The 18,587-nt window shown below is 44.8% G+C and overlaps 1 long non-coding RNA gene across 1 annotated transcript in view; it reads left to right on the top strand.

Annotated features, from left to right (window-relative positions):
* LOC138283348 (uncharacterized) overlaps positions 1-18,587 on the top strand; it is a 194,331-nt gene that overhangs the window by 40,933 nt on the left and 134,811 nt on the right. The window contains exon 2 of the long non-coding RNA XR_011201207.1: positions 2,012-2,049. This is a non-coding gene — a long non-coding RNA (uncharacterized lncRNA). The remainder of the gene's footprint in view (positions 1-2,011; positions 2,050-18,587) is intronic.

Below are 18,587 nucleotides of genomic sequence, written 5' to 3'. Positions count from 1 at the left end.
TAGGGAAAACAGACTGTGGTCTGCAGTTTGGGTAAAGTTACCTCTGTTGCCTCTGGAGGGTGGCGTAGAATCCCAGTCCACTACCTTCTCCTGCACAGGTCGCTAAGGCCCAAATTTATACTTTTTTAGCATCTAATTTGCGTCATTGTTTGACGCAAAAGCAGCGTAAACTTACAAAATACAATTATATTTTGTATGTTGCGCCGCTTTTGCTTAAAGAAATGACACAAATTAGGTGCTAAAAAAGTATAAATATGGGCCAAAGTGTCCAACATATTCGAGGCAAACTGGTCTGGCACTCTCAGCAAAGAAAAGGATCAAATGCAATTTTATTTCTAAATGTTTTTGCACACATTTATTTAAATCAATCTGCTGCAAACATACATATGCATTGTTTGATATTCACCTTTAGTCGACCATAGTTAATGTAGGTCTCAATTTAAAACGGATCACATCTAGTTGCAATGCTTCTCTGCTTGTTATGTATTTTTTACTCTTTCCCTTTGTAGGAGTAAAGCTGTAACACAATGAGCCTTGCACCTGCAAGTGGGAACGTCATGACTGAATTGTATCATCCTGCTGCTGACATCCCACTGACGTTCAGGCAGCAGAGACCCATTTGAGTGGGACTTGAAGAAGAAGACTGAAAACTTTATTATCACAACAAGTTCAGTCCTAATTGGGTCCCTTTATCGGAATCAAAGGGAGTTGTACATTTCCGTAGAAGAAATGATTTAAATTATGCATTGTTGAGTATGTTAATTCAGATGCCCTCTCCACTCTCCTTAGAGGAGATGTTTTTCCTGCTTCCACCTGAAAGAGTTAGACGCCTGGGCAAATCCCCTTCTTTCTGGCTTTACAGAACCTTTTTTCTGTGCATTCGATTCTGCACTTAGAGACTTTTCTAATGCTGACACCTTAGGCCTAACTTCCTTCTTAATCTACCAAACTTTTTTAGTTTAGAAAATTAGGGTACTTCCCTTCATGGGAAACTGTGTCTGCTTTGGTTTACCTTTAAATAGTTTGTCTTTGAAGGTGCGATTTGAATCACTTTGAATTATACTGACTGCCATTCATGTATTCATTAATGATTTACAACTAATTTGAGTGAGTTTAGTTTATAATTAGCTAATCTGTCAATAAACCTCCATGGTCTGGACATCTACTACTCTCCTTCATTCTTGTAGGGGCCAAACGTGCCTCAAAATATTTTATTTTACTTGATTTGCTGTGTCACGTCTCAGTCCGGAACTAAACGTCTGTCTATCCGATGGAGTGCAGCTTGTACCTAAGTTCACAACAGAAATCTGCATGCAACAATTGCGAGGAGCTCTGGGGCAGCCCACACTGGATAGAAATAGGAAGGTATGGGTTGCACGAGATGCCAAAACCTGGTCTTATTGTGACGGGCGAAGGTTCATGGGAGGGAGGCATCACCTTCCAGTCCCCTGGTTCTCTTTGCTCCGCTTTGTGGGGAGAACCAAAGTCAATTCCATTCAGTCAGTCAGCCAAACACGTTTATGTAGACCTTAGACTTTAATACTGGCCGACGCTCACACTACCTCCTTGGTGCGGGTCACGACCAGTGGCCGACACCAGGGAGGGGGCTAAAAAATCCTCCAGTGCAATGTACCAGAGGATTTTTTTTTTAATTAAAAAAATATATATTATATATATATCTGTCTTTTGTCTAGTGCCAGTTTTGATGCCATAAAGTAGCGCAGATGGTTTATTGTCCGCTGCAAAGGATATACATTTATATGTATTTAGCTGAGTGGATAAGTAAAGGCAAGCGTTACCTGCGCTTTAAAACAAATGAAATGTATGTGCGAGGGGGACTATGGGGATATGAGGGGTACTTTTGCTGGGTGGTACTGAGGGAATTAGAAGAGGAGGTCATGGGAGGCAGAGCACCAAAAATTATTGTCGCAGTGGGTGCCACCAGCGCTAAAGGCTGTGATGATGGGTATGTGGTAAGGTGAAGTAATACTGTCTTTTTTGTTTTTTTCAGTGTCTTCAGAGAATCTGCCGAATTATGAAGAAGCGTAGGTAAGGTGATGACATTTCCTATTGGACACATCAAACATACCCACGAGCAATTTTGTGACTCTATCTGCCTTGTACGTAGGCTAGTACTTTAGAGACAGTTTAGCCAGTAGCAGAGATGGCGTCTCGTTTGATGACTGTTGCTCAAGCCTTAACTCGGGTTATAGAGGACAGCTCTGATGTAGGATCATAGACTGAGACAGCAGATACTGAGACAGCATCTGAGGAAGAGGACAATGGGGCAGAATCTGGGAGTGATATTTCAGTCGGCGGAGTCCCATCCAACGACACCTCTTCCAGTGATTTGGAAGGAGACGATGACGACAGCCGTGCTGTCCCTTCGCAAGCACAGTCTGTGCAGCGGGACAACATTGGGTTAGATGAACCCAGAGAGCAGGTGCATGCGGCCACAAGCACAGAGAGAGTGCTCTCTTTGCAGCCCCCCTGTATAGTTCAGCTCCAAATTCCACCTTTTACTGGTGATGCTGGATGTAAGGTCGATACAGCTAACTTTTTGCTAGTCGACTACGTCCATCTATTTTTAGGTGTTGACTTCCTTCAGGAAATTGTGCAGCAAATAAATTTGCGTGCAGACCAATTTCTGAGGGAGCGTGGAGGCACTCTCGGGCCCCGTTCTAGGGCACGCCAGTGGACTCCCACTTCGCTGGCAGAGTTGAACATATTTTTGGGCCTTATGCTCAAAATGGGGTTAGTGCAGAAACCCACCTTGCAGTCCTACTGGATGACTCACACGGTTTGGGTAACCCCCATCTTCACACCATACATGAGCAGAGATCGTTTCCTGCTACTGCAGCGCATGCTGCATTTCAATAACAATTCTGCCGCATTGCCCCAGACCATCCAGACCATGACAGGTTGTTCAAAATTCGGCCTGTTGTGGAACATTTGTCTGCCAGGTTTCCAGAGATCTATACTCCTGGAAAGAATATAGCAGTCGATGAGTCCTTGATCCTGTACAAAGGACGGCTGCTTTTCAGACAATACATTGCAAGCAAAAGTGCTCGCTATGGCTTAAAGCTGTACATGCTGTGTGAGAGTGTATACAGGGAAGGACTCTACCCTAAACCCTGTAGGTTGCCCTTCCGCATTAGGGGTCACAGGTAAGATTGTATGGGAACTTGTCCAGCCACTTCTTCACAAAGGTTATAACCTTTATGTGGACAATTTCTATACAGGAGTAGAGCTGTTCAGTGAGCTCTACAAAGCTGGCACTGTGGCCTGTGGTACAGTTTGTTGTAATGGCAAAGGATTCCTGCAGGAGCCTGTTTGCAAGAAGCTCCAAAAATCCCAGAGTACTGCATTGTGTTCCAACGAACTGCTCGCAGTCAAGTTCTTGGATAGGCGTGATGTATATGTGCTCACTACGGTTGTACGACGGAATGCCGACTGACAAAACAACGGGTGCCTAAACAACGAGGTCAGAACACCGACCTCGTTGTTACTACGAATGCCTTTACCACGAATGCCTTAACAACGATATTTTGTTGTAAAGGCATTCCTGGTAAAGTCATTAGTAACAGGCACCCATTGATCCTGCATACCTCACCAACACCCCCAACCCCACCCCAAAACCTAAAACCCCCGACCCCCCACCCCCTCCCCAAAACCAAAAACGCCCCACCCCCCCAACCCCACCCCAAAACCTAAAACCCCGACCCCCCACCCCCTCCCCAAAACCAAAAACGCCCCAACCCCCCAACCCCACCCCAAAACCTAAAACCCCGACCCCCCACCCCCTCCCCAAAGCCTAAAATGCCCCACCCCCCCACCCCACCCCAAAACCTAAAACCCCCGACCCCCCACCCCCTCCCCAAAACCAAAAACGCCCCACCCACAACCCCACCCCAAAACCTAAAACCCCGACCCCCCACCCCCTCCCCAAAACCTAAAACCCCCCACTTACCTGCGTCGTCGCCTCATCTGCGTCGTCCTCCTCAGCCGACTCCCTTGTTTGTACCTTAACCATGCATGTTCGTTGTTCAGGACATGCGTGGTTAAGGCACAAAATAACGAAGTCGTGGTTAAAGAAAGCGTTGTTCTGCTTTCGTTAACCAGGACTTCGTTATAAAAAAGTCGGCATAAAGGATGTTTCCCGCTCACTACAATTCCCCCATTACGGTTTGGGGTCAGATGGCCGAAGTCCACAAGCCCATCTGTATACTTGATTACAATAAGTACATGGGAGGGGTGGACAAGAACAACCAGGTTCTTCAACCATACAATGTGTGTCGTAAAACTCGCACTTGGTACAAGAAACTGTTTACCCACCTGATCCAGGTGGTAACATACAATGCGTATGTTGTTTACCATCAGACAACCACAGAAAAACTCATGACTTTCCTTGTTTTCCAGCTGTCTGTAATTGAAAGCCTCACTGCTGTTACAGAAGCAGCAGCAGCCTCCACCTCATATGTTCTGGAGGATGTGACCAGGCTGCAGGAGCGACACTTTGCTGATCGCATTCCTAAAACACCCAAGAAGGATCGTCCATGTCGTTGCTGTAAAGTGTGCTCGAAGCATGGAAAGTGGCAGGAGAGTCGGGAATACTGTCCCCAGTGCCCATCACAATCAGGCCTCTGTGTCCCTACTTGCTTTACGTTGTATCATACTAAAGCAAAGTTCTGGGAAATCGACTGAGGTGGAGCTGCCATTGGGTAATCCTTTCACTGGCAGTACATGGATACCGAACGTCCATGGGCCACCGCTTCGTTAGGCAAGGAGCCACAGAATTTTACTTCATCTACTTCAGGAAATCATGGACTTTCTTATGGCCTGCTTGAGACCTAAAGCCACCGTCAGAATGTGGTAGGTGTTCTGTTCAATTAACGTGCATTATATTCTCCATTTTGCATTTACTGGTGGACAGAACACATGCCACTTTGTCACGGAGTACCCTGTGTGGCAGATTGTTAAAAGCATGACTGAATTTTGAAGTGCTTGTTAGGTAAGTTATGTATACTACACAAGGACCACCTTGATTGCCAACGAGAACAAAAGTGTAATAAGTCAAGCAAATGTCCTGTTGGACATATTCACCAACATTTGTACTTGTTTGAAATTGTGCAAACTCAATTTGTAGCTTCACTTTCAAAGCAAAAGTAGAAGTGTTGGTGAATGAGTCCCACAGGATATTTGTTTGACTTTTTACTTTAGAGAGCTTAGGATTTCTTCACCAGCATGTCTGCCTTAGTTTTAACAGTAGATATGCTCGCTCATTTTGAGGAATAGGCCTCCCAAGTCATACTTGGACACCCCCAACTTGCATCCACAAACTAGTATAGGTTCACTTGGCAATTATACAGGATTAGTCAGGACTCTGATGATAACAGAGACATGAATGGGTAAGGAAAGCTTTTGGTAGGTGTGCCTTCACAGGGATATTGCACAGGTAGAAGGCAGATAGTAAAGGTAGTACAGATGTACATCATCTACACTTATGGATTCAAACCCATTGATGCCATCCCAGCACTGAAGGACAATGACATGTATAGGTCAGTGTTTGACCTGCTTTTCATGCTCATCCTCCATCAGAACTTAGTAGATGTTCAGTTGAAAAGTGCATTACAGTCACAGCACTGCACATAATGTTGACTGGGACATATGCTATGTTCTCATGGACTCCCCTGTGTGCTAAACATGACCCTTTTTCATAGCCTATGATCTTCTCTTTAGGGAACATCACAAGAATTCCCCAGTATGTCTCCCTTAGTTTCAAAGGTAGATATGCTCACTCAGTTCGAGGAATCGATTTGTACGGCATACTCGGAAACCCCCAACTTGCATCCACAAAATGGAAGGAGTTGGATTTAGCACAGTGAGTGCATTAAAGGCGCATGAAAAACATGTCTTCCTGAGCCTCAGGTGGCTGTCATGGGAGTCATTAGTAAAGGTTCCTTATGCATGCATTTGATAATGCTAAGGAAGAAGGAGGCGGTTACTTTACAGGTGGTAAAATGTAGTCAAACGTATTCCGTTCTGTGGCCTGTGAATGTGATGGGCCCTTGTCTGGCAGCGGTAAGTTAATGTGAGTGCAGTGATTGGTTGGATTGGGCCCGTGGCCGGCGGTATGAAACGGTTGTTTGTTGTGCGTGAATGGCGTGTGAATGGACCATAAACTGGTTGGTGCCTGGACGTGGCTTTATGGCCCACCTTTAGAAGGCTTGGTTTCAACATTCAGATACTTCATTCATGCTTTGAAACCATAATTTCTGGAGGTGCTAAAAACCAAACCAGTGTGAGTGGTGGGTTAACTTTAACAAACTAGTACCAGGGGAGTCCAAGGGTGCAGGACTTGCGTGGCTCCCACCAGTTTTCCTTCACCCCGAATCCCCTTGAAATCACAAAATGTGCTTAAAAAACACATTTGCCTTGCATTTCAATGAGCAGAAGTCCAGGGATCTGCAGGCAGACACAAATGTTCCACCACACAGCATTCCACTAAGTCTCAAGCGAAAAACTGCCTCACTTAGGCAAGTGACCACAACAGGGAAGTACCCAAAACGGATTGTGGAGACATCAAAATTACCTACCAAAAAGCAGCCTCATTTTGTAAGACAGTCACATGAGTATTGGGTCCTGGACTCCTGGACTCCGCACACATATAGAGAAACCTACCAAACCCAGACATTTCGGAAAACTACACACCCAAGGCAGTCCACGGAAGTGTGGCGTGTTTGGATTTCACAAAGTTTTCTTACCCAGAATACCCTGCAAAAGTGAAACGTTGATTAAAAACACTATGGGCCATATTTATACTTTTTTAGCGCTGCATATGCGCCACTTTTTTGACGCAAAAACGGCGCAAACTTACAAAATACAATTGTATTTTGCAAATTTGCGCCGTTTTTGCGCCAAAAAATGACGCAAATGCGGCGCTAAAAAAGTATAAATATGGTTATATGTATCCTTTCTTTTTCATCACAGAAACTACAGGAATGTGCAGGGATCCTCAAAATTCCTACCACTTGTCCTTATAAAAACACAACCCCACTTGTGTGCCTGCGCCTAGTACCTGCATCAGGAATGGATCACTCCAGGGTGAACAGTAGCCCTCATGCTTGAGTGATCCATTCCTGTCGCGGGCACTAACCTACTCTCACAAGTGAGGTACCATTTTTATCAGGAGACCTGGGGGAACGCTGGGTAAGAGGAAATTTGTGGCTCCTCTCAAATTCCAAAACTTTCTGTCACCAAAAAGTGATGAAAAAATGTTTTTTTGGCCACATTTTGACGTTTGCAGAGGATTCTGGGTAACAGACCTTGGCGAGAGCCTCACAAGGCACCCCATCTTGGATTCCCCTGAGTGTCTAGTTTTAAAAAATGCACAGGTTTGGTAGGTTTCCCTAGGTGCCGGCCGAGCTAGAGGCCAAAATCCACAGCTAGGCACTTTGCAAAAAACAGGTCAGTTTTATTTCGGAAAATGTGATGTGCCCACGTTGTGTTTTGGAGCATTTCCTGTCGCGGGCACTAGGTCTACCCCCACAAGTGAGGTACCATTTTTATCGGGAGACTTGGAGGAGGAGGAATCTTGTGGCTCCTCTCAGATTCCAGGACTTTCTGTCACCGAAATGTGATAGAAAAGTGTATTTTTTGCCAAATTTTGAGGTTTGTAGTGGATTCTGGATAACAGAACTTGGTGAGAGCCCCACAATTCACCCCATCCTGGATTCCCCTAGTTGTCTAGTTTTCAAACATGCACAGGTTTGGTAGGTTTCCCTAGGTGGCGGCTGTGCTAGAGGCCAAAATCCACAGCTAAGCACTTTTGTAAAAAATAGCTCTGATGTCTTTGGGAAAATGTGATGTGTCTACGTTGTGTTTTGGGCCATTTACTGTCACGGGCACTAGACCTACCCACACAAGTGAGGTACCATTTTTATCAGAAGACTTGGGAAAACGCATATATGCATTTAAAACAATAATACATTGCTTTCCCTTGCATACATTCACTAATTGAATACCACAGGCTAATATCCAGTTGCACCGTGTTTTAACCTGCCATATACTTGAGGAGATTTTGGTAGATACCAACATTTGCAATCCCCCCGAGGGCCGACCTAAAGCATTTTCTACTGCTTTCAGATAGACTCCTATAAAGCCATTTATCTGCCAGGGTAGAATGCTGATTTATATTTTTCTCCAACCATCTGCAACCTCATTATATTTTTTAGTCAATGGATGTTCCAAGAGAACAAGCTGATGCTGTGCAGAGAAATCCGCACTTAGTCCACATTGATTAGATTTGCCCATTCACCCACAGCCTCATTACAATGCAGGCAATCATACCTATTCTGATCAGCGAGGATGTCCTCATATCTGTATCCTTCCTCTTGGACAAAATAACTTGAAATCTGCCTTCACTACTTCCTTAATGTGTCTGTAACTGTCATAATCCTTCTGCAGACCCATTTAACTTGTTTAGTCTCTCGGCCTTCATGGCATTTCAGAAAGCCCAGGTTTTGGGTTACAGGCTGTTACATGGTTATTTCCCCAGATATTTTCACACCCTGGAGCTATAGCTCACTTTCCACTTTAAGAAATTTTACTCTCCTTACAGGTTACCTCCTTCTGACCCCACTGACCCTTTTTATTCGCTTCTTGCCCCTCCTCACTTCTACCAGCTGGATTTTCTCACTGAGCCCAGGGAGGGGGACACCTACATTTTGCTTATGTGCATTTTATTTTTAAATTGACCTGCTGCAGGGTAGATAGTCTACCTTTGGCCAGGGTACTGCTTATGCCCTCAACTTTACTATTTTCTGAACTTCCCACAGCGGGTGAAGACTGTCGCCTAGCACCCTGGGCTTTCTTTTTCTCATCTCTAGATATTCCCCCGCTCTCCATTTTTTGTACGTTTATTCATCATTAGGAGTCCCAGGCCAAAGGAGTAGCCATAGCCATAACGGCTGCCCCTTCTTTTTATTCACATTGGGTATTTAGATATGTATATCGAGGGCTGCCCCTCTACAGTTGGGGCATCACCTATGGATTTAGCAGTTTCATACTCCTCACGCCCGACACCTACCACCCCACCCGGACCTGATAGGTCATCCCTCTCCTCAACAGGTCTCACCACCTTGGGCATACAACCATTTATCGGTATTAACTCTGAGGCAATAGACTGCAAACACATCTTATGTGACTTCAGCGTATCAGAGTTCAAAACCACTGTCTCAAAAATGCCCTGCAACGTTTTTTGCATTAGAACCGTAACATCCAACATTGATGACGAGGAGCATGAAGCAACAGCGAAGTCAGATAATAACGTGGGAGGAAGGTCTTCATTCCCCAGGTTTATAGGACTTAGTGGAGATTTCCCAAGCTCACAATCAATGCTGAAGCCTGTGACTTTCTGAGATTTTGGTAGTGTTCCACTAATGACAGATTCATCCAAATCCAGAATTTCGTGACTCGACTGCCCTGAATCTTCTTCTGGGAAGCTTACTTACCCAGACCCCCTCCATTGCAAGCAAGGTGACGAGGATAATCTTCGCTTCAGCTCAGCTATACCTTTCCCCTTGAGGGATCGGGACATAGGTGGCTCTGTCCTGTTCATATCTAACAACGAAGGGGAAGAGCTTGGCAGAGCAGAGGATATATTTTCCATTCCCTTTTTAGGCGGCACACCTCTAAAATGCTTCTTCACAAACTCCTTAATTGATTTCACAAGGGGTGATGTCCTTTGAGGCCCAGCACTGTCCTCCCCGGGTGTGTTCCCCAACCCTCGGCAGCTGTCCAATGCACTTGCTCATTCAGCATTACTCTCCATTGCTGCACTGGGGGAGTTTGACTGGGCTCTTGCTTTCCTCCCCTTTCTTGTTCCTTGGACCACTTGCTGGGGGCTATTTGATGTAGATATTCCTTGCTGCTTCGACAGCACCCAAGTTAGTCAAAGAAAATGTTTATCACTTACCTGACCGCTGCCACCACCACAAAAACGTCACAGTGTCAACTTTTTTTGCCCAATCCTTCTCAATATCCCTGGAAATCAATAACTCAGCAGCTCAACACACAAGTGGCCTTTTGTGGGATTTTCAGCCCTTTTCACTGCTCTTTCGGCGGTGTGCCACTATCTTCCATGATGGAGGGGGTTAAATAAATACTCCCAGCTCCACCCTCATGGCTGGCACCAGTACCTTAAGAGCACTCCCAGGGCCCGCATTCATGAACAGACGTTCCCCGCCACTCTGCACTGCCTCAGGAAACAGGATGAAAGCGGATGCGATGGCGCAAAGCAGGTAAAATGTACACTGGCTGGGAACCACACTACAGTGCGTCCACCAGCTTGGCCTTCTTTGCAACAACCCCTTTCATTTACATAACATACATACATTACATAACTCTGTAAGTGCAGGTGTAACTTGTCCCAGCCTACTCAGTGGTGCTTTAACAACTTCCAAAGAGTGGATGCTGGCCATCAACATTGCGACTTAAGTGCCTTGACTGTACTTTCCATGCTGGAGAGGTATATATATATATATATATATATATATATATATATATATATATATATATATATATATGTGTGTGTGTGTGTGTATATATATATATACACACACACACACATATATATATACATATATATATATATATATATATATATATATATATATATATATATATATATGTGTGTTTTACGTTGTACTTTGTAAAACAAGGACACGGATTTAATTATATATATGTTAGAAAAACTCTAGGTTAATGTGGCCTTCTACTATCACCCGTTTCCCTGCAAGAGTATCACTAGTTAAAATCGCAAAACACTTGAAACACCTGAAACACGCAGTCAGAGAAAGGAAAAGTAAGCATTGTTAACCATGTTAAAAAAATTAGCAACACTTTGTTACACAATGTGGCCTGTCAGGCGACAGTTTGTTCTTAAATATACAGTAAATGCTTCAGGACTAATAAATAAACACTTCTTATTGTTACTTCTCCATTTGAAATCTGTCAAGGCCATTTGGCGGTTCTGCAGCACCTGCCACGCCCCCCTCAGACAATGCTACGCCCCAAAATGTGGCAGACGCTGTCTCAACGTAGCACTCCCAGTGCTCACTTGATGTGATATCGTCCTACTGTCTTCCCTTCAGCTCACTTTCTCTTCCTTTCAACTTTTTTGTACGTTTCTCATTGCCCTGGGTTTAGTCTAATGATGACAAATATGTCCCAGTGCCCAAACATTATGCCTTTTGCCCATCATTGGCAACCACCATTTGACAATTTCTTTGTGCCGAACCTGTGAGTCCCACATACCTGACGCAACGTTGTTCTCGAAACAACAGGTATGCATAAATAAAATAATCAGCTCATGTTGTTCTTTTAAAAGGTGTTTATTCGTGTTGCCACAAAATTAACGTAGAAAAATAACGCAGACAAAAAAAATACATGCATGCACACACATATTTACACATTTGCCCGTTCAAGAGACCAGAGCAAGACAAACACATTGGTAGAGATCCAAGCCAAATGAGTTTGTGAACAGAAAATAGTCTTTCAGCCTCTGCTGCAAGCAGTGCATAAGGCATCTCTGATAACAGCATATTTTATCAGCTCCCGCAAGTGTTTTCATAACGGGATAAACGGTGATTTGCTGGCAGGAACACGGTCAATAAATTAGAGCAAGGGCGACTAAAGTGGAAAAAAAAGATATGAGCCCTCTGACCACACTGCCATCTGTAGAGACACCGATAAAAGGCGGGCAACTGCGTCCTCTATTGATGTGGGATTTTTCACATCAACGCGTAGCGGGAGAAATCCCCGGGCGAACAAGGCCTTGAGTGGATTAAAAAGCTGCCGAAAGTGTGATTAGTTTCTCTTGGCTGCTCTGATTGAGATGGGGGCGTGGGACCCTCTATCCTGCTCACTCTAATCCTAAATCTGAACACTAGAGTTTTGGCACCTCATCCATTTTTCCTCCTACCAAAAGTCAATGGGCCCGAGACAAAGGCCACCTGCCTTGTTCACCCAGCACACTTTCTATGGGTCAAGACATCAGTCACGGAGCAAAAACTTAACATCAGGAGAAGTTGCAAGACTATGTCATGTCATATTGTGTTGTGTGGAAAACAATGAAGGAAAATAACAAGTTAGGCAAAAGAGTATGAAGGGACATTAACACGACCTAAGAAGGAAAGGAGTGGGTAAGAGACAAGACAAATGGAGAGGGAAGAAAGAAAAGATATCGGATGATACCAGAATGAGAATCACAGGACTAAGAAAGAAGATCTGAGTGGAGAGACAATGAGAGAAGCTAAGGCATACTGTTGACTGATTCTTTTTTAGGACCTTGTCACTTACAAGCATTATCAAAGCCAATAGGTCTCTCCTTTGCCAGAGCTACTGGCTTTGGGAATGTGTTTTAGACATGTTGTACACCAGTGTCGCAGCTGTTTAGCACAGCTAAAAGGTAGTGGGGTGGTGTGGGGCTGGCTGGAGTGGGGTAGATTGGGGTTGAGTGGAATGAGGTAGATGTGTGGAGAAGTGGAATGGGATAGAGTGGGGCAGATCGGTGTAGATTATAGTGGAGTAGAGTGCATAGATTAGAGTGTGGTACAGTTCAGTGAATTGGAGTGTAGTAGAGTGGGGTGGATTGGAGTTGCATGGAGTAGATTGGAGTTCAATTGAGTGGAGTGGGTCATGGTGGAGGCGGTCAGATTGCAGTCGGTTAGATTGGAGTGGGGGAGTGGGGTAGATTGGAGTGAAGTAGACTGGAGTGGAATAGATTGGATCGGGGTGGATTGGGGTGGAGCGGCATGTAGTGGGGTATATTGGACTGGAGTGGAGTGGATTTGAGTGGGGTAGATTGGGGTAGATTTCAGTCGAATGGGGAAGTTTTGAGCTGGGTAGATTGGAGTGCACTAGATTGAGGTAGACTGAAGTGGGTTGGATGGGGGTAGATTGGAGTGGAGTAAAGTAGACTGGAATGGAATGGGGTAGATTGGAGGGGAATAGGTACACTGGGGTGAAATGAGGTACATTGGGTGCATTGGGGTGTGGTTGATTGGGATGGCAATGGGTAGATTGGGGTAGTTTCAAGTGGAGTGTGGTAGATTGGTGTAGAGTGGGGAAGACTGGAGTGGGGTAGATTGGAATGGGATAGATTTGAGAATGGTAGAGTGGGGTAAATTGGGGTAGACTGAAGTAGATTGTAGTGGTGTGTAGTAGATTAAAATGGAGAGGGGTAGATTGTAGTGGGGTAGATTGAAGTGGGCTGGAGTGGGGTGGAGTGTAGTGGGGTAGATTGGGGTTGAACTGGAATGTGGTAGAGTGCAGCAGAATGGGGTGGATTGGGATAGAGTGGGGTGGGCTATATTGGAGCGGTGTGGGGTAGATTGGGTTAGAATGGACGGAGTGGGGTCGATCAGGGTAGGCTGAAGTGGAGCGGGATGAAGTGGATAGATTGGGTAGAGTGGAGTGGGGCAGATTGGGGTCGAGTAGGTTGGAAGTGGGTAGATTGGAGTGATGTAGAATGGGGTAGATGGGAGTGGATTGGAGTAGATTGGGGTCGATTGGAACAGAGTCGGAAGGTTAGAGTGGAGTGGGGTAGCTTGTGGTAAAGTGAGTAGGGTAGAGTGGAGTGGAGTGAAAAGAGTTGGTTAGATTGAGTGGGGTAGATTGAAGGGGAAAGGAGAGGGGTGGACTGGAGGGGCGTGGAGTAGATTGGGGTAGACTGGAGTGGATGTGGGTAGATTGGTGAGAAGTGGAGTGGAGTAGATTGGAATGTGGTAGATTGGATTGGGGTAGATTGGAATGGGGTAGGCTAGAGTGGAGTACAGTAGGGTAGCCTGGGGTATATTGAAGTGGGTGGGGTGGATTGAAGTGGGATAGGTTGGGTGGATTGGAGTGGGGTGGAGTGGGGTGAATTGGAGTGGATTGGGATAGATTGGCTTGGAGTCGGGTAGACTGGAGAGGGGTGGGGTAGACTGGGGTGGGGTGAATGGGGTAGATTTAAGTGGAGTGGGGTCGTCTGAAGTGGAGTGGGGTAGACATGGCCAGGTTGTAGTGTGGTAGATTGGAGTAGAGTGGGATAGTCTGGATTGGAGTAGGGTAGACATTAGAGAAGTGACTGGTGTAGATTGAGGTAGATTGGACTGGGGTACACTGGGGTAGATTGGAGTGAGGTATATTGGAGTAGGGTAGACTTGGGTACATTAGAGTGTAGGGAAATGGGGTAAGTGGTGTGGAGTGGGAGGGCATAAAGTGGAGGGGCATAGAGTAGAGCATGGGTCTTCAAACTGGGGAGCGGGCCCCCCTAGGGGGGCCTCAAGAAATCCCAGGGTGGAGCCAGACTCTGTCCAAAAGAAGCATTATGCTGATAAGAGGGTTTTGTATAAGCTGAAACAATTAGCAGTATTAAACCGCTCTGTAATGTGCCATGATTAGCATGTTTTGAAACTTATTTCCACGCTTGGAGCATGTTTCAAAAGGGAAGGGACTCCAAATACTCTTCAAAACCCCCATCCCCTCCCCTAATAATCACACTGTGGATACTTCTACAAGTTAGTGAAGCCTGCATGACCAGAATAGTATGTTTAGTATAATGTATTTGAATGCATTTTTAAGCAGTAACATAATTTTACTGCAATTCTTAAATACGTCTAGACATATTTAAACATTACCAGTTTAATACAATGTGAATAATTCAGATGGAGGGGCCTCGATGATTTGTTTTTTCCACTGGGGCGCAACATCAAACATTTTTAAGAACACTGGAGTAGTGTGATGAAGAGTGGAGCTGAGTGAAGAGGAGTGGCACAGAGTGGAGTGGCGAGGTGTGGCATGTCATCGAGTGTCTTAGCGTGTCAGAGAATGGAGTGACATGTCACAGAGTGGGGTGGCTTGCATAGAGTGGAGTGTCGTGTCGTAGAATGAAACAGAGTGGTGTAGATCAGAGGGGAAAATAGTGGAGGAGAGTGGAGTGATGTCATAGAGCAGAGTAGAGTAACATGGAGTGTCGTAGAATCGAGTGGCATGTTGTAAAGTGTAGTCGCATGTCGTAGAGTGTAGTGTTGTGTCATAGAATGGAGTTGTGTAGAGTGGAGTGGTGTACTGTGAAGTATGCATGGGGTGGTAGTGCACTGCTAAACAGCAGGTTTACAGAAAACAAGCACTAGGAAGGATACAGTAAACAAGGGATGCTCTACCAAACAGACAAACGTAAGCTGCATAGCCTAAAGCAATTCATGTCAGTAAATAAAAAACAAGCAAATTGGAGTTGCATACCACAAAGAAAATGGTCAGAAATGGGCGGAATGCATTCCAAGAGAAGCTTTCAGAATGCCCACAAGAAGTGGAGTGGGGTGGATTGGGTACAGTGGATTTGGAAAGATTAGAGTGGAGTGGGTAGGTTTGAGTAGAGTCGGTTGGAGTGGGGTAGACGGAAGTGAACTATGGTGGAGTTAAGACGAATGGGGTAGATGGTAGTGAAGTGGAGTGAGGTAGATTAGTCTGATGTATGTTGGGATAGACTGGAGTGGGGTAGATTGGAGTGGAGTGGAGTAGACCAGAGTGGAGTGTGGTAGATCGGAGTATAGTGGAGTGGGGCAAGTAGTGTGGAGTGGAGGTGCGTAGAGTAGAGTGGTGTAGAATGGAGTGGCATGGAGTAGAGGAGTGTAACATGTTGTAGAGTGTCTTGGAGGGAAACAGAATGGAGTGGTATGTCGTACAGTGGAGTGACATGGAGTGTCAGAGGATTGAATGGCATGTAGTGAGTTGGAGTGGCATGTCGAAGAGTGGAGTGGCTTGTTGTACAATGGAGTGTCATGTTGTAGAATGGAGGGGTGTGCATAGAGTGGAGGGGCATATAATGGAGTAGAGTGGTGTAGAGTGGAGTGATGTAGAGGGATTGGCGTAGTGTGGAGTATGCATGGTGTGGTAGTACACTTCTATTACATACACATTTTCAATTGAAATGGCCATTACATTTGCACAAACATGCAGTTTTACTGAGCACAAACGATAATGTGGAAATGTCATCACCTAATGTATTGTTGTGTTTTGATCGTATTCATAAATGTGTTTCCACCACACTTCAGAAATACAGAAACATAAACTTAATTTGCACAATTCTCATATATTCTGAAATAATAGCAGAGTTCATTTTTATAGTGTGTTAGAAAAAAGCCTTTCACAGCAAGATTGTCACACAAGTTCTCTCACTCTGAAGTCAGAGAAAGAAAAGTAAACACCAGACTCCCTGGAAGACAGATCCTGATACTTGACCTCTGTTTTTGAATGCACAGCAAATGTGACATGATAAGGACAATATTTAAAGGCCAGTTTACAGAAAACAAGAACTCAGAAGGATACAGTGAACAAGTGAATCTCTATCAGAGGGACGAACATAAGCTGCACAGTCTACAGCAAATAAAGCCAGCAAATAGAAACCAAGCAACTGTGATTTACAGACCACAAAGCCAATGGTCAGCAATGGGCAGAATCCATTCCCATGGAAGTTTTCAGAATGCCCACCAGATGTCAGAAACAAAGCAGACAGCTATGCTTTCAGGTAGACTTCGACCTACAAATGGCCAGTAAGTCAGGGAAGAGCCAGTAGAATATTCAGGAAATGCCTACCAGGATGGCTCCTGAGCTGATGGAGCCCCGTAGTGAAAAAAATGCAGGCTCATCCTTCCATTCTTCTGAGGATGATAAACTGAGAACCACAAATTAGGTAATAGTAACACTTTATTAATGTCCCTTATACAGTACTGATTTGTCAATGGTGAGCATATGTCTGTTACTTCAGCACTGATCCACTTCTCAAAGTCAGGCACTCTGAACCACCCGATGGGGGAGTGAGAGCTCAATACAGCAACAAAAAAAGACAGTGCAAGATCTTTTGCAGTTTATTTGTCAGATTTGCATTTAGGGAATTAGCACGTCTGTGCAGCAGTCTTGCCTGGCCTTGAATGATGAGCTGTTCGTGTAGCCCATATACAACAGCAAATAGGTTAATGAGCACCTCTTGAGTGTATGGCTGGCTTCTGGGGACTTCTTTATCGGTTTTATATAGAGAGAAAACTGTCCCCGTGTGAAATTATGGCTGCAAGTAAGCTATGATTTCTTTGTCCAGTTTGCTCCAGACATGTAGCTATTGGGAGAGAGGGGGACAGAACAATTCACAGACCATACTGTTGTGTGAAAAAGGCTGCTTTAATGAAACAGGTGCAATTCACAAATGTTTACCTGGCAAACCACCTTACAAAACAAAACCTCGCTAAACATCAAATGTAACTAACCAATGTCCACAACCCCTCCCCTAATGCCACCCGCCCACAAACCCACCCCACAGCTATCTCATTTAACTTTAGTGCATTTCAACATTTGAAACATTCCATTTCCCCTGCAGCCTATGACTACATGTATGAACCCCAAAGCAACCAAACATCCTAAAATGAACCTTGGACTATCTGCCTACCCTCCCTTCGGACCTGATCACCAACTGGCAAAGCCAACCAAACTTTTGACAAGTCCTGCAAAATTTTTGAGAACCCTGCCAGCACCTGTTGCAAGTGACACTACAATCTCAACAACCTGTGCACCACAATCAACAACTGACTCTGCAACTATCTTCCTGCCCAAACAGCCACCAGGTCACCTGGGCACAAAATGGTGGCAGAGGGTACAGAGGTCTCCCATATATAGGCAGGGCTATCTTGGGCTACAAACATAGCCCAACTACAAAATGGCAGTTCATGGGCTGCGCCACCTTCCCAATCTGCCCAGAGGGCAGACCTCCCAATGGTTGGCTGCCAACCAAAACCCCTATATGCCAATATTGACACGCAGCACACACACACAGTCACCCTGTCATCCAGAGACATAATGCATTCATCCAATGATGAAAATGTCTCTACAATACCTCAAAACATGCCTAACGCCAGACACCACTTTTCATTGTCTAGGAAATATGCCTTCACATTTACACCTCTACACACATTTATGTCTTTACTTTGTCACAAGATGGGAGAAGATTTTATTATGTCTGGGTAGTTAGGTGAAGAGAAGAACTTTGCCCTTGAGGAAAATGGCCAGGACATCCCACTTTGCCCAATGCATTGTGGTGAAGTGAAAACCTCACCCCTATTGTTAATTGCCACCGAAAGGCACAGAAATACATTTTCAGCCGTTCAGATCTTGAAAGTTCTTTTCAGTTGCATGCCCTGCTTTCTTCCTTCTTCTATTATTATGTTTTTTCCATTTTAATTTCCTTTTTATTGTTTTCAACTCATGTAAATGGCACCAAGATTTTCACTCACATGGTAAATGTTCATTTATATTGAGCATGTTAGAATATTATTTTTATGTTTCTGTTTTTGTTTGAGATGGCTGGGTGGATGGATGGATGGAGAATGTGTGAATGAATTGAGACGATGTAGATGAACGGATTGATGGATAGATGGCTGCCGTGGCTGAGAAGATAGATAAATCTTGGTTGGTGCATGGATGGATCATTTGAAAGATGGTTGGTACATGGATGTATGGGAGAATTGATGATTGGGTGGATGGATGCATGAATGCAT

The sequence above is a fragment of the Pleurodeles waltl genome, chromosome 3_1, assembly GCF_031143425.1.
Source record: "Pleurodeles waltl isolate 20211129_DDA chromosome 3_1, aPleWal1.hap1.20221129, whole genome shotgun sequence".
Taxonomy (NCBI): Eukaryota; Metazoa; Chordata; class Amphibia; order Caudata; family Salamandridae; genus Pleurodeles; species Pleurodeles waltl.
Note: the sequence above shows the minus strand (reverse complement) of the source record. Positions and strands in the feature narration are given on the sequence as shown.